We start from the raw sequence: 14,443 nt of genomic DNA, 5'->3' as shown, positions 1-14,443 counted from the left end.
CTATATGGCAGACTATAGTAGATAAAGTCAACAGCATAGCAGAGGTGAAGAGGATTGTCACTTATTGCAAGAAGCGCTGGCACAATTGCAAGTGCATAACTAAGAAGAAACTTGACAGGAACTGAAAGGCAACACTACAGACTGGAGGTGGAAGTCCCACACCCCAGGAGGACCTGGATGAGCTAGAGGAGATGGTGGCAGCGGTCATCCCGGAGGAGCTGTTCACTGGAATTGCAGGACAGGACAGCACAGACTACCAAGAACTACTACTAATGGAGGAGGGTAACTATCTGGAATCTCACAAATGGCAGAAGGGGGAGACACATAGGACAACCTCAATGCATGCTAGCGGGTCGCATCGGGACACATAGGACCATAATCAAAACGCTGCATATCCACCCAAGTCTCACTTTTAGTGATGCTTTGGTGGCGCAATGCACTCTGACATATACACAACGTGGTCTTAAGCCACTTACTGTGTCTTTACACCACCTTGTAAGTATGCAGCACATTGCCTGGAAGGGACGTGCAAATAGTGTGGCTGTGGCTGTGCCACAACAACACCAATTGAATATTGCCCCAGATCCAAGACAACATGTTCACCAGAGATTGTGACTGAAGCCAACACCTCCCCCAGGGGTGGTGTCAGGATGGTACAACAGGGCAAATGCTTTCCATCCTCCTCGGGTTATTGCCCTTCTCATGTGTGCTGCATCCTACAGCACACATAGAAATGGCAACTTGCCATACTAGATTGTTTATGTGAACGAAGGGACACCTTCCTGCATATCAACGATCTATCCCCTCCATGCAGGCACCCCTTCACTATGGTGCAAGGATGCCTGCGTTGTTGCAGGGAGAACAAACCTGCCCAGGCGGAAACGCAGGTGTGTTCCGTATTCCAGTAAACATGCTGCATCCCAGCATTTCAAAAGTGGTGCAGCGCCGTCCAACTAATATTGCTGCTGTGCCAACTGTACCACTTGAGAAACAATCAGGGCCTAAGTGTGCAAATTGTGCAACACAACCTACACAGGGTGGCCTACAACAACTCTCACACACCTCCATGCGCCATTTAGGAATGGGCACAAAAGTTAACTAATACAACATATCTGTGACCATCATTTGTGCTGCTGTACAAGTAGCTTCAATGTCACCATGTAACAAGGTTGTCTGTGTTATGTGAAAGGTTGGTGATCTGCATAAAGGGACATCTACATGCATAAGAACTGGCACAAGTATCATCAATGTTGCACTACTGGAACAATGTCACTATCAATCAATCAATTTGTAAAGCGCACTACATACCCGTGAGGGTTTCAAGGTGCCAGGGGTGTAGGGTGCTGCTACTGCTCGCAGAGCCAAGTCTTGAGGAGTTTTCTGAAGGAAAGAAGGTCCTGGGTCTGTCGTAGATCCGACGGGAGGGTGTTCCAGGTCTTGGCGGCAAGGTACAAGAATGATCTGCCGCTGGAAGATTTGCGCTGGATGCGGGGGATGGAGGCGAGGTTGGCGGAGCGGAGCTGCCGGGTGGGGGTGTAGAAGCTGATGCTGTTGTTCAGGTATGTTGGTCCGGTATTGTGGAGTGCCTTGTGTGCGTGGGTGAGGAGCTTGAAGGTGATCCTCTTGTTGATGGGGAGCCAGTGTAGGTCTCTTAGGTGGGGGGTGATGTGGCAGTGGCGAAGGATGTTGAGGATGTGTCGGGCGGAGGCGTTTTGGATGCGTTGGAGGTGTTGTAGGAGTTTGGATGAGATACCGGAGTAGAGGGCGTTGCCGTAGGAGACACTAGCTTGTAATGCAACTGTACCATCATACAAATAGTTGTACATGTGGATCCAAGCTGCCTATTCCCCTCGTGCCACATCAACAAAGTCTCCAAATGCATGCACTGATCCACATTCTACATCCTTACATAAACATATGCCTGTGGCTGATATGCTGTATGCAAAGAAATGTCCCAAATGTAGGGAGGGGCGAACTAATAGGGCACATAATCCATAATAGTTGAACTGTCCCATCAAATTAGCACGAGTGAGGCCTGCGAAAGGCAGAAGACAAAGTAGCACACGCATTGTAAGCAATGTAGCTACCTGTTCTTTGCTGCACTAGTGCTGTCATTCATTATGCCAATGGAGTAAAGCACCAATAGAGTAACAGCACTGAATAACACTACTGTGGGAATGTCCACCATGGTGAATTGGATGGTCAGTGACGTGCTACCATAGTGACAGTGGCAGGGGCAAGGGCCCTGAAACTAAGATGGTGGTGTAGGATCAATGCACAAAATATCTTGAAAGGTTGCCTCATGTGTGATGCACGATGCAACACATAATTTACAACTACAACCAGGGGTCTGTAACATGTCGCTGAGCCTCCAGTAGCAAGTAAATGATCAGCCATGTTAACAGCCACTACAGTCAAAGATTGGCATTTCACTATCTCATTGCAAAGGATGATGCCTTACCTCCTGCCGACCTACCTGTCCTGGATTTAACAGATAACATGATAGACCAGCTTCTGACTATCAATGAAGATACTCTCCAAGATGTCCTAGGTTCCCTCCACCTCCAGTCGGAGGGAGGACACACAGCTTGCAGGGTCTTCACATGAACCATCCAGCTACCAACACAGAGCTCCAACCAGTCCTGCCACGGCCCTGGACTCCAAGGACTCAGACATCACCTTTCAGAGGACAATAGTAGGAGTCCATTGGGAGCTGGCCAAACAGATGTGGGTGGGGATGGAAACCATGGCAGGCAGCCTAGAGGAAGTGCAAAGGTGTCCAAATAAGGACAACTCGATTGCCATCAGAGGCACCCACTCCCTACAATGTAGACTCCAGCCATCCCTGGCCGACATAGCTGTTGTCATGAGGCAAAGGCTTCAACAATTGCCCTCCCAAAGTGGCAGAAGTATGATAGACAACAGGCTGTGGGCTATACAGAATACCCTGGAGTCCATACAGTGGGAAGTGACCTCCCTCTGGGAAAATATGGCTGCCTACCACCGTGATGTTGCTGCAGTGTTACGAAATCAGCAGTTCCTCCTTGCTGCAGTGATGCCCTATGTGTTCCAACAAATGGCAGTTGCCGAGACCTTTGACTCCAATTCTCTATCCCCTAATGTATGTGTGGTCCCCTCAACTTCAACAACAGCACCACTCATGGCACATCAGGAACCACACACATCAGAGGATGAAGATGTGGAAGGAACAACTTTCACACGGAATACCACTCAGAAGCACCAGTCTGTGCCACACGGACAGTATCTCCTTAGTTCTGGGCTTAACATCATGCCAGTGTTGTGATAGCTGGCTATGTGCCCTCTTCACTCAATCACTGTTGACCTATCTGCTATAGACTCTCATAAACTCAATTCCCACCTATTCGGACACCTCCTCTCTAATGCACACTTCTCCTACTCATGTCTCATGACATGTCCCTCACCCTTGACTCTGAATGTACATCAAATGGCTCAGGATCTCTCATGGGGTCTGTGAACTAGACAATGTATTGCATTGGAAAATACACCTGCACATGTAAATAAATCTCCATATACACATCTATCATGTCAACTTTTACTGTAATCCATCAACTCATCTAAATTTGTACATTGTGTGAAGCTATGTAAATGAGAACAGACTCTAACTACATGTGTGGCTTACTGTCAGATACAAAGCTACACACTAGGACTGTAACATGAAAAAGGTGACTGATGGTGTGGGCTACAACCAACTTACAGAGCCTTAAAAACACGTATTAAACAGCTATCCATGCAGGTTTACATATGGCATGTATGGGTCATAACCAAGTCTAGAATTTTCCCAGATAAGAGCACCAGTACAATTAATATGTGTGGAACAGAAGAGGTAAATTTAATCAGTGACGGGCAGCTATCATTTTGCCAAGACAGATACCCTAAATTAGTTGATGTAATATGTGCCACACTTTCCAACACTATTTCCGACAGACCTCAGCAATGACAGTTGAAGTTCCATACTTACCTGTCAAAGATTCTGTATACATACAGAATGTGAATGTCTGGATCTGGTGATGACAAATGTTTTGAACAGCTGATGTCATATTGCAGTCAATCTGACAGCTCCTAGGTCATAGGGGATGCACATTGTCATACATGTAAATCAATACAGAAAGCATACCTTAAGGCATTCCTCTAATTTGGCCAGTGCACACATGAGTACACCCAGACACTCAATCAACATGGAAACATAATTGTCTAAAACTAACTGGATTTATTTAAGCGTTAAAAGAACATCTTACTAAAACCTAACCTAGACACTACCCTACACTAAACTAACCTACACTAACTTATCTTAACTTACCCAAACAGCTAGCTATCCTAATCTAAATTTATCTTAAACATTTAACATCATACACTAAACACTGTCCACCCACCCCCGCTTAAGAGACATGATACGAGTAGGACAACATAAATTAAGGATACACATATACTAACTTAACCTATTTTCTAAACAAATATATATTTTTTTTATTTTTTATTTTTTTTATAAACATAGGAGCCCGTACATAAGCCCCCACTCTTCCACCCCCCAAACAAATTACTAAAACCGCCCCCAACTATACTTACTCCATCCTACAAAGAACCTAATCTATATACCTAACCTATCACTACCCACCTAAAGCCCACTAAAAATTATAACAATATAAAACGGGAGACGAGAAGGAACTGGGAGGCTGTGCAACAACATGTTTACATCTTCTTTAGCTTTTTCCTGCAAAACTTCAAAAACTTGTAGTTTCTGGAATTGTCCTTCTCAAGTTGGTCCAACAGTGAAATTATGGCTGCCTTGTCCCTCCTCATGTCTGCCTCAAAGGTTGATGGTGTGGCTGCTGCAGGTGGCTCTTGCGGTGCTTGAATACCGCTAGGTGGTGATGAAGTGGAGGGGGTTTGACCAGTGGAGGCCCCCTGAGCCCAGATGTTGCACCCGATGTGGCCTGCACAGTTGCAACCTGTAGCAGAGGTCCCCCATGTTGGAAGGCAAGCCATGTCCCTGAAGATTTCTCACTGCAATGCTTCCTGCCCATCGTATGGTGCCTGGCCTGTACACCCTTTATGTGGCGGAAATGTTCTGCCCTTTTTTCAAAAGCACGTTTCTGTGCTGTGGTCATAGTGGCAGCTAAAACATAAAGAGAACATGGCATCAAATACAGCATTGGGTAGAGGTAGAACAAACATGTAATGTATCCAGCATCCTCACATGATATATACTGCTCACCAGACATTCCATAACAATGACAATCTTCAGATCAAGACTAAACTTCCTACCAGCCATCTACGGTATCATGTACATGTCCCTGGGTCAACAGCTATCCATTCTTGACCATTAGGGCCCAGAGGTAAGTGGACTACTGTGCCCTTTTTGTGTCATCATACTAGTGAGGATCAAGTGGCCCAACAAGTCCCAAATCCCTGTGCCATAGTCAAAAAGCAGCACAATGTATGCAAACCACCACTTTGACATCCCTAGTGCTACATCAAGTCTTGGTCAGGCATCATAGATGCAAGGTGGGGTTCATCAGGTAGGGGGACAGGATAATTGGCACAGGGAATTCTAAGGAATCTCAATGCATCATTCATGTGCCCTTGGGTTAACACCTGCTCAGAGCACGCGTTACAGGGGGGCACACCATTCCTAACAATGGGCCCCTATGTACAATTCAGGGTTAGTGCCCATATAGTTTGCCTGAAGCCTGAACAGTACATCTATATTGTCTACAGTTTTTGTACCTATTGCCCCCTACCTTGTAGTGTGGTTTGTATCATGTCTAATGTGGCGTGCACATAGTGGCTGTATGGGTGGCCTAAGGGGCATAGGAAGAGTGGCACTGCACTGGGTGCAGCTACAGTATTCCTTCTTATTGAACTACCTGTGCACATGCATGTCTAACATCTCCTAAGTACCAGGTATACACTCAGCATTCACATTTTATGCACACGTGATGTGACAAAGCTCACTCGCAATTATCATGATGGGTAGATCATGTTGGTACATCTGCACATATCTAGTTTGCTACAATCCGTAGACATGTCCCACATCATTCTGGAGCAGAATTGTATTCTAATAGTATACTCAACGGACTATTGCCCAGAACAATAAGGCTCCTTGCACGGCCAATGCCTCACTTAAATTCTGAAGAGTAGTGAGACACCGGTGGTGCAAATGTCTCCTACATAAGCCCCCGAAAGTCCTCAACACATGGACATCATCTGTACCATTTCCTGAGTAACTAAAAGCAGCGTGTGGCACACAGTGCAGTAAAAAGTGCTGTGATAAATATCTTGACAGCAGGCATGCTATTCAGATAAACAGCACCTCTGACACATCTTGTCTGACATCACTTTGTATGTGGGCATGCTTTCCTTTTCGTAACACCCACAATTCCGTAGCAGCACACGTTGGCACCTGTGCAACAATCAACTTATTCTCCATCCTCAACATTGCATCAGACATGATGTCCACATCCTAACTCAGATGATGTCATCTCATTGGTCACACATTACATTTCAACATTGCATTACACACACCATACCCTCTCACACAAAACCCTAGAATATGTAACACACAAGGTGACACTTAGGGCCAGATGTAGGTAGCTGTTTGCATGTCGCAAACTGCGAAAAACGTAGTTTGCGGCATGCAAACAGCCTAACGCCATGCACATCCCCAAATTGCGAGTCGGTACCGACTCGCAATTTGGGGATGCGACTCGCAAATAGGAAGGGGTGTTCCCTTCCTATTTGCGACCGCAATGCATGCTGAGTTGCTTTGTGACCGCGAATGCAGTCGCAAACCAACTCGCAGTTACCACCCACTTGAAGTGGGTGGTAACTCATTCGCAAAAGGGAAGGGGTCTCCATGGGACCCCTTCCCCTTTGTGAATGCCGAAAACAATGTTTTTTCAGAGCAGACAGTGGTCCTATGGACCACTGCCTACTCTGAAAAAAACGAAACCAAGTGGCTGCTGAGTTTTGTGCCAGTGCAGGTGCAGGTGCAGGCCTGCCCCATACTCTTGGTAATACAGGGCAGGCCTGTGTTACAAATTCAACACATGTGTGTCTGATATTTGACACTTTATGGGGTGTATGTGATACAGAATGCACACAAAGATGAATGTGCAAGCAGTCTGCACCCGGTGCATAGCTAAGCTTACTTAAATGCCATTTGCTTAAGACACAAAGGGGCAGATTTAAGAAAAGTGGTGCTGCATCTAATGCAGCACCACTTTCCTTCTGCCCTTTAGCAACCCCCTACCGCCACCATGTGTGTGCTGTATTTACAATACGTTGCACCATGGCACAGGTTAGGGGACAATATCATCATTCTTTTTTGATGCTATTAATGTACTCTGCAGGAGTAGGGCCAAAAGGTGGGGCTACTTCTGCCGAGTAAACAGGGGCCCATTATAAATAATGGTAGGTCCCTTTAAAGCCTGCTCTGAGCAGGCATTAAAAGTGCTGAAGAAATGGCACAAGGAATTTTTTACATTTCCTTGCGCCATTTGTTTGGCCCTCGTAAGGGGAGAACACCCTCCTTGTATACATAATGGCTGGTGTCGGCATGATGTGGTGCAAGTGTTTATAAAGTGGCACAATACATGCATTGCACCACTCTGTAAATATGGGGAGGGGAAAATGCCACTTCAGCGCCATCTTAGCATAAAGAATAATAACGCAATGGTGGTGCTAAGATGGTGCTAGGGGCTCTTAAATCTGCCCCAAAACTTCCTGTCCTGACCTTTGACAAAACATGCTGCAGTCAACCTTATGTCCCCATGTCATGCACATGCAAAGGAGGATGTTGCAATGCACATGGAGTACTTACCAACTGGTCCACCAATCTGAATCCCCAGGTGATCCAGTAGATCTTGCCTTAGTCCAATGCGGTCTGCCCAACAGTGTTTGATCTGGTGGTTGGTGCGCATTACTCCAAATATCCATTGTGAGTAGTGGAACACCTTGCCCCACCGCAGCTTCCGTGCCTCTGTTGGGTAGCCCTGTAGTACCCGGCCACCCAAAGTCAATATCATGGGGAGGTAATGTTTTACCAGCCAGATGAACCCTCCCAGTTCATCAGCACTCATCCTATGCGCTCTCCCTTTCCTGGACATTTTGCAGTTCCCCTCACTGCAAATCAAGTAGCCCCCAAATATTAGAAGAAACAACCCCACCTAACCCCAAATACTCCAACAGACTACGCTACCCCAAGGCAAACACCCCACAATACAAGAACAATAACAGGACAAAAAAACTACATAAGACTCAGGAAAATGACAAAATGCACAGGACAGCAACAGGACACAGCACAAAACTCTCAATAGCTACCACTCCTCAACCAGCACCAGCTCTACACACCCTCTCACAATCACAGACAAAAAGATTGTAAAGTAAAACTGAAAGTGAAAGTGATGTCACTGTACCATGTATGCAGCAAGGAAGTCCTGTTATATCACTTCCTGAGCATGTGCGTCACGTTTCTGATATGTGTTGTTTTTTTTATTTTATTTTTTTACACATGACGGTAATGAGTGTCTTTTTCCCATTAAGACTGACAAGGCATGTCGAATTGCGACTGACGCACAGGGGCGAGGTGTCATTTTTTGTAATAGCGTAGTAGGGAGTATTGCTGTTGGACTAAAGATTTTGACACATATCGGGAAGCATGGATTTTGTTGGAAAGGCTGACAGTGCACCCAGTTTCACATACCATGTCACAGAGGCTGTGCATGTATGTAGTGAGTATGGTATGGCTACGTGTGTGTGCATTTGCATTCATTTTGTAACTGTAACATCGGAATATGTTACCATATGTTTGTATATGTGTGTGTGATCCATGTGATGACTGATACCGTTTGCATATGTGCATGTGTGGACCTTTTTTACATACATTTTACCACATGTGTACTGGGAGTGTACATATGTGATGTAACACATTAGTGGGTCTACTACATTGTCATGTCTGATTTCCAAATGTACTTTTGACAGCACATTAGATATGATGGGCTATTTCCAATACATGTTCATGCATGTGATACCCTTGAGAAATCAGACTCAGAGGATGCAGTGGACTACGGCTGAGTCGATTTCAGGTAACCCATGGCTAAGTGAGTGCATGTGTGTCCACACTATGGTTTGTTGTATGGTTCAGGGTTCATGATGCTATGCTACACATTAGCATATGGTTCCTCATGCATCTATGATGCAGAAGATGGTGTACTTACATGTGTCAATAAAGGTTGGTATGTGACGTGTGTGTGGAAAGACATGTGTAGTGTAAAATGTGTAAAAAATGCCAAAGCGGTGTGTTAATATGAAACTTCACAAATCTTTCTTCCTGCATGGACGTACGTTGGACATTGTATGATGGCTCTGTGGTCATATTAGTGCCATCTATGCTTCGGTGTGTGGGAACACATCTGAAGGTCATTTAAGTCTATGTACGATTATGTGATACACATACTTTTCATGAGTGGAAAGTAGAGTTCTGTGCATACTACAATACACATTACCAGGCCTGTACCACTGAAGTGGTAAATGTGTGCAGAGAAATCAGACATATGTATGCAAGGCACAAACTAGGTACATGCAATCGACCATAACATGTTTGATGTGACTGTTACATACAATGGCATACAACTGTGTAGCAGGGTTGCAGTCAGGCAATATTGGGACCCTAGTCATCGTTGCTCCTGCGGGATAAGTGTGCCCACACAGACCCATGGTTGCATGTTTTGGTGCAGTTTGATGGTGCTCCACTCACCTCAGGCCACTGTGCACATGCATCAGGCCCCTGACTGTGTCAAGAGTCAATGTAGCTTCAGCATGGAAGTTAGGGGGTGTTGGCCGGGTATCAACCCTCATCATGATAACTCTTCAACAGCGCAATGCGCAGTACCCTGCAGACAGACACCTGCACAAAAGTGATCCCATGGCCAGGGATTTTCAATTTCCTTTGGGGTACTTGATGTATTATTTACAGGGGCCTGGGGGCTTCTACGTGTAGGACATGTCTCATCATTTGTCATGGTCTGACACATATGGCTATACATTGTTAGTATTTTCCATATGCAGCTTGGTTAGGGTATGTATCTCTATTGTAATTTGTTCATGTTTTCCAAACCAGGGGACAGATGATGTCATCTGCCACTGCCTTCTCTCAGAATAGTATGCAATGGGCAACTACATCGTTGTTGTTGCAAACATGAATGGGTTATGTACTGACCTAGACATCCTCTGTGAACATATGTCAGGTGATCACATGGTAACATTGTTGTGTTGCACAGTCAGTATTGATCTACGTGTGTATCTTCTTCAACATTAACAGCATATCTTGTTTGGAATTGATTTGGTCCTACATTGCTGGCATTCTTTAGGATGCTTACACTTGGTACACATCTTCTACTGCAACACTGTCCGGTCATACATGGATAGGATGCTACGTGTGACTTGGTTAACATCTTCTACTACTGGCTGTGTGATAGTTTCCCTCCCATTTCCAGGTTTTGCAAGATTACATGACTTCCACACACACAGGACAGTACACCAGCCACAGCACTTGTGTAGTGTCCAAATGGCCTCCCTATGTTGTATCTCCAAGTATCTGAGGGAGTCTCTCAGCTGTTCTTCCACATCCTCTGGTGTACATGAGCATCCACTCACATCTGCATTCCAAAACCTACGTCACTGTCACCATGAGGGTATCTTGATAGTGTGTGAAATCATCTCAGCTATGAATTTTTGATTTGCCACATGCAACATATCTGTATCCTTCCCCCATACAATTTAGGGTGGGTTTGTGACATGTTTGGACAGTGCTGGACTTACATATATATCCCAAACCAGATTGGCATGTGGGAGAACTAGACATTTTAGGATATTGGTCCCAGTAGGTCACTTCCACTTGGTCAGGCATGTGAGTGTCAATGAGAGGTGTATTTTCATGTGTGGTGTGTGAGGAAATCATACAGACCATACTGTGTTAGATTATTGACACATATCAACCATTGTAGGTAATTGCAAATCCTTTCCTATCTAGGCCACACACTGGTACATCAGTCTTCACATATATTTCTGGATTAGCTGCAGGCATATGTCAAGACAGCACAATTATGTGACATGTGTATTTGAATGTACATAGGAAGTGCTACAGACTCTGCCTTCATTCCACCCACACATTATTAGAATGTACATAGGAAGTGCTACAGACTCTGCCTACATTCCACCCACACATTCATGGGGTGGTGCATTCTCCTATTTTATTGATAATTCTTGGCTATGGGGCATATGTGTGGCGAGTGGATCAGCACCCATTGCTGCTTCACTTGTCTAGTGACCCTTAGCGCACTCCACAGCCAACATGTGTGTGCTATATTTGAGATACAGTACACCATGTGGCAGGGTTGGGGCCAATAGCGCTCACAATATGTAACACCATTGATATACGGTGCAGGGTTAAGCTTAAACTTTTGTCCCTAAACCTGAACAGTGCATGAAGGTCCATTGATTGCAATAATGTTCCCCCTTGTCACTCGTGCTCAGTACTGGCGTTACAGCTACCAGCCTGAGAGGTGACACTATTTCCTTATTTTCAAATACATTTTTGGAAACAGCCCCTACCGTATGTAAGCCCCCCTTGCCTACATCTTTCCTGGCTTAGCCATGATGTGGTGAAAGGGGTAGGATTTTGCACTATGCCTACTTAACACCACTTAGTTTTTCTGGTGCGTGGATCTAGGCCCTAGAGAGGCACATGAGCAGGAGTTATGTGATGACGATGTGTGGCATGGAGGTACTAGACCCTCTTACATCACAACCTATGTCCCAACAATCTTTGTAACTGTTGTTTTTTTTTCCTACTCTCTGAGGTATGAGCAACATTCCAATGGTATATGTAGTAGAGAATGAGCACACCATGGACAATCTAGTTGTAGAAGTACTGTACAATTTGTTGTCTCCTGCAACTCCAGCAGCAGTGTTTTGTTGTTTCCCCTCCACCTGTTCTGCACCATTGTCATCCTCCTCCTCATTGGGGACATCTGACAGTTCATCCCAGGGGACATTAGTCAGAATACAAATGTATGCAAGATTGCACAATACAGGGATCATCTTGCATACCAGGGGTGGTGCATACAATAGGCTTCCTCCAGTCAGGGCTAGGCACCTCAACCGTGACTTCAGGAGCCCAAATGTCTTCTCCACCACATTTTGTGTTCTTCTTTGCCCTTTATTGTATGCTCGTTCTTCCACGTTGTCGGGTTGCCAAAAGGAGTCATCACCCATTGGTGGATGCTGTAACCTTGGTCAGCTGCAAAGGAATGAGAGAACCCGTGGTGATTGTCAATTTAGATATGGACTGACAGTTTGACCATGCAAAATATGTGTTGTGTTGTCCATATTTGAGACTGTCCTATTGTTAGTGGAACCTACCACCTCCTTGCACCACAATAGTGTAATTTGTATTGACGCTGTGATACCCCTAAAAGGCCAAACTCAGGCATCCATGTTACTATGTGGCACTACGCATGCAGAGCAACACGTAAGAGGTCATTATGCCCCCGGCAGTGAGTGGAAATGTGGCAGTAGTACTGCAAACAGGCTGGCAATACATACCACCACATTATGAGAATGGCGGGTTGGCTGCAGCCAACCCGCCACTTCTCCACTTATACTGCCATGGTGGTATCAGCCGCAGGGCCGGAGATGTCAATCTCCAGCCCTGCGGCCGGCATAGTACAGCTGGCGGCATTATGAGCCTGCCTACCACCATGGTTTTCGTGGTGTTACCAACTCCACAAAAACCATGGTGGTAGGGCCTACCGGTGCAGGGAGGCGGCTCCCCCAGCCCCCCAACACACACCTGACGCCCCCCACCCCCATCCATCTAAACTCCCCCACCCCCTATACAAGCACACACTTGCAGACACGCACCACACATACACCTAATCACTCACACTGGCACACACACGTTCCTGCACACATACATCCAGACATTCTCGCACACATTCTTACACCCAATCACACTGACATGCAGACATGCACTCACTTCACCATTCTTACATGCATTCACTCACAGGCATACAACCACGCAAACAACACACAGATGCATTCACACACACACACACACACACATTTATGTACTCAACGAGAGACACACACACACAACACCCCACTCCCCTGTCAGAAGCCTGACTTACATTGGTCAAAGAGGTCTTCCGGCAGGGATTGAGAAGGGGCACTGTTACTGCCAGCAGAGCCTTGCCAGCAGAACACCGCCAGCGCCCCGCCAGCAGAACACTGCCAGGCCGTATCACAGGTCATGATACGGCTGGTGGCGTTAAACTGTTGTGGCAGTGCTGGTGGTAGCAGTGCCAGTTTACCACCATCTGCCAGTATGATCACTGCCGGATTTCCACCCTTCTTGTGGCGGAAGTCCGGCAGTGATCATAATATGGCAGACGGATGGTAGCCACGGCAAAGGTATTTTCGCGGCCGTCACCGCGGCAGTAGTCGGTTTTTACAGCCATTATTATAATGAGGGCCTTAGTGATCCTTTGTGGCAGATTATGCCTTTGCCAGCCATCATGTGTACAAGGAAGCGATTCACACAATAGGAGGAGTAGCAGAATTGGTGCAGAGGAATCTCCAAGGTTCCAAGACATGATTTATCACAGACACTTTAAACACATGCACAGATCAGGCGTTAGGAGGGAGCACACATAGTTGGTAATGGTTCCTTAGGTACTGTGCATGAAATGGTCAGGTATGTTCTCAATACTCCAGAGTCCTACTATGACATCCATTATCTTGACACTATTGCACCTACTCTGCACCATGGTGCACCATTATATATACGGCACACATATTGTGGCGTTAGGGGGGTGCTAAGGGGCGCAAGAAAAGTGGCACTGGACTAGGTGCAGTGGCAATTTTCATAAATATGCACCATGGTGTTTCATGGCTGATGATGTTGTATTCCTATGTGTGCAGTACACTACACCAGACAGGTAAAGGTGCACACAATGGGTACGTCTGGTATGTTCTATGTAGTTGGTGATGGCAACACTTGGATGGCATTTGATATTGGTGAAGCCAAAGGCTTTGCCACCATGGCAAATGTGGGGCTGTGCCTATGTGTGACTTTCTTTACATTGACATGGCCAATGCCATTCACATAGCTGAGCTATTCATTGTTAGATTTTATGTGTGTGGGATCTGTATTTAGTTGTCAACCAGTGGACACTTGTAGTGGTTTTGTTCAGCTTCTCTATGCAGAGGACATTGTTCTACCTGTCCTTCAGGTGGTGTGCCAGTCAGGGTATGGTTGTATTATGTACATATGAGTGTATGTGTGTGTGATGCTCAACGAATGAGGTGTAGTGTGACATGTGCCACATGTGTTCTTAACTGT

This window comes from Pleurodeles waltl, chromosome 4_2 (assembly GCF_031143425.1).
Source record: "Pleurodeles waltl isolate 20211129_DDA chromosome 4_2, aPleWal1.hap1.20221129, whole genome shotgun sequence".
Lineage (NCBI taxonomy): Eukaryota > Metazoa > Chordata > Amphibia > Caudata > Salamandridae > Pleurodeles > Pleurodeles waltl.
This window is presented reverse-complemented; position numbering follows the sequence as displayed.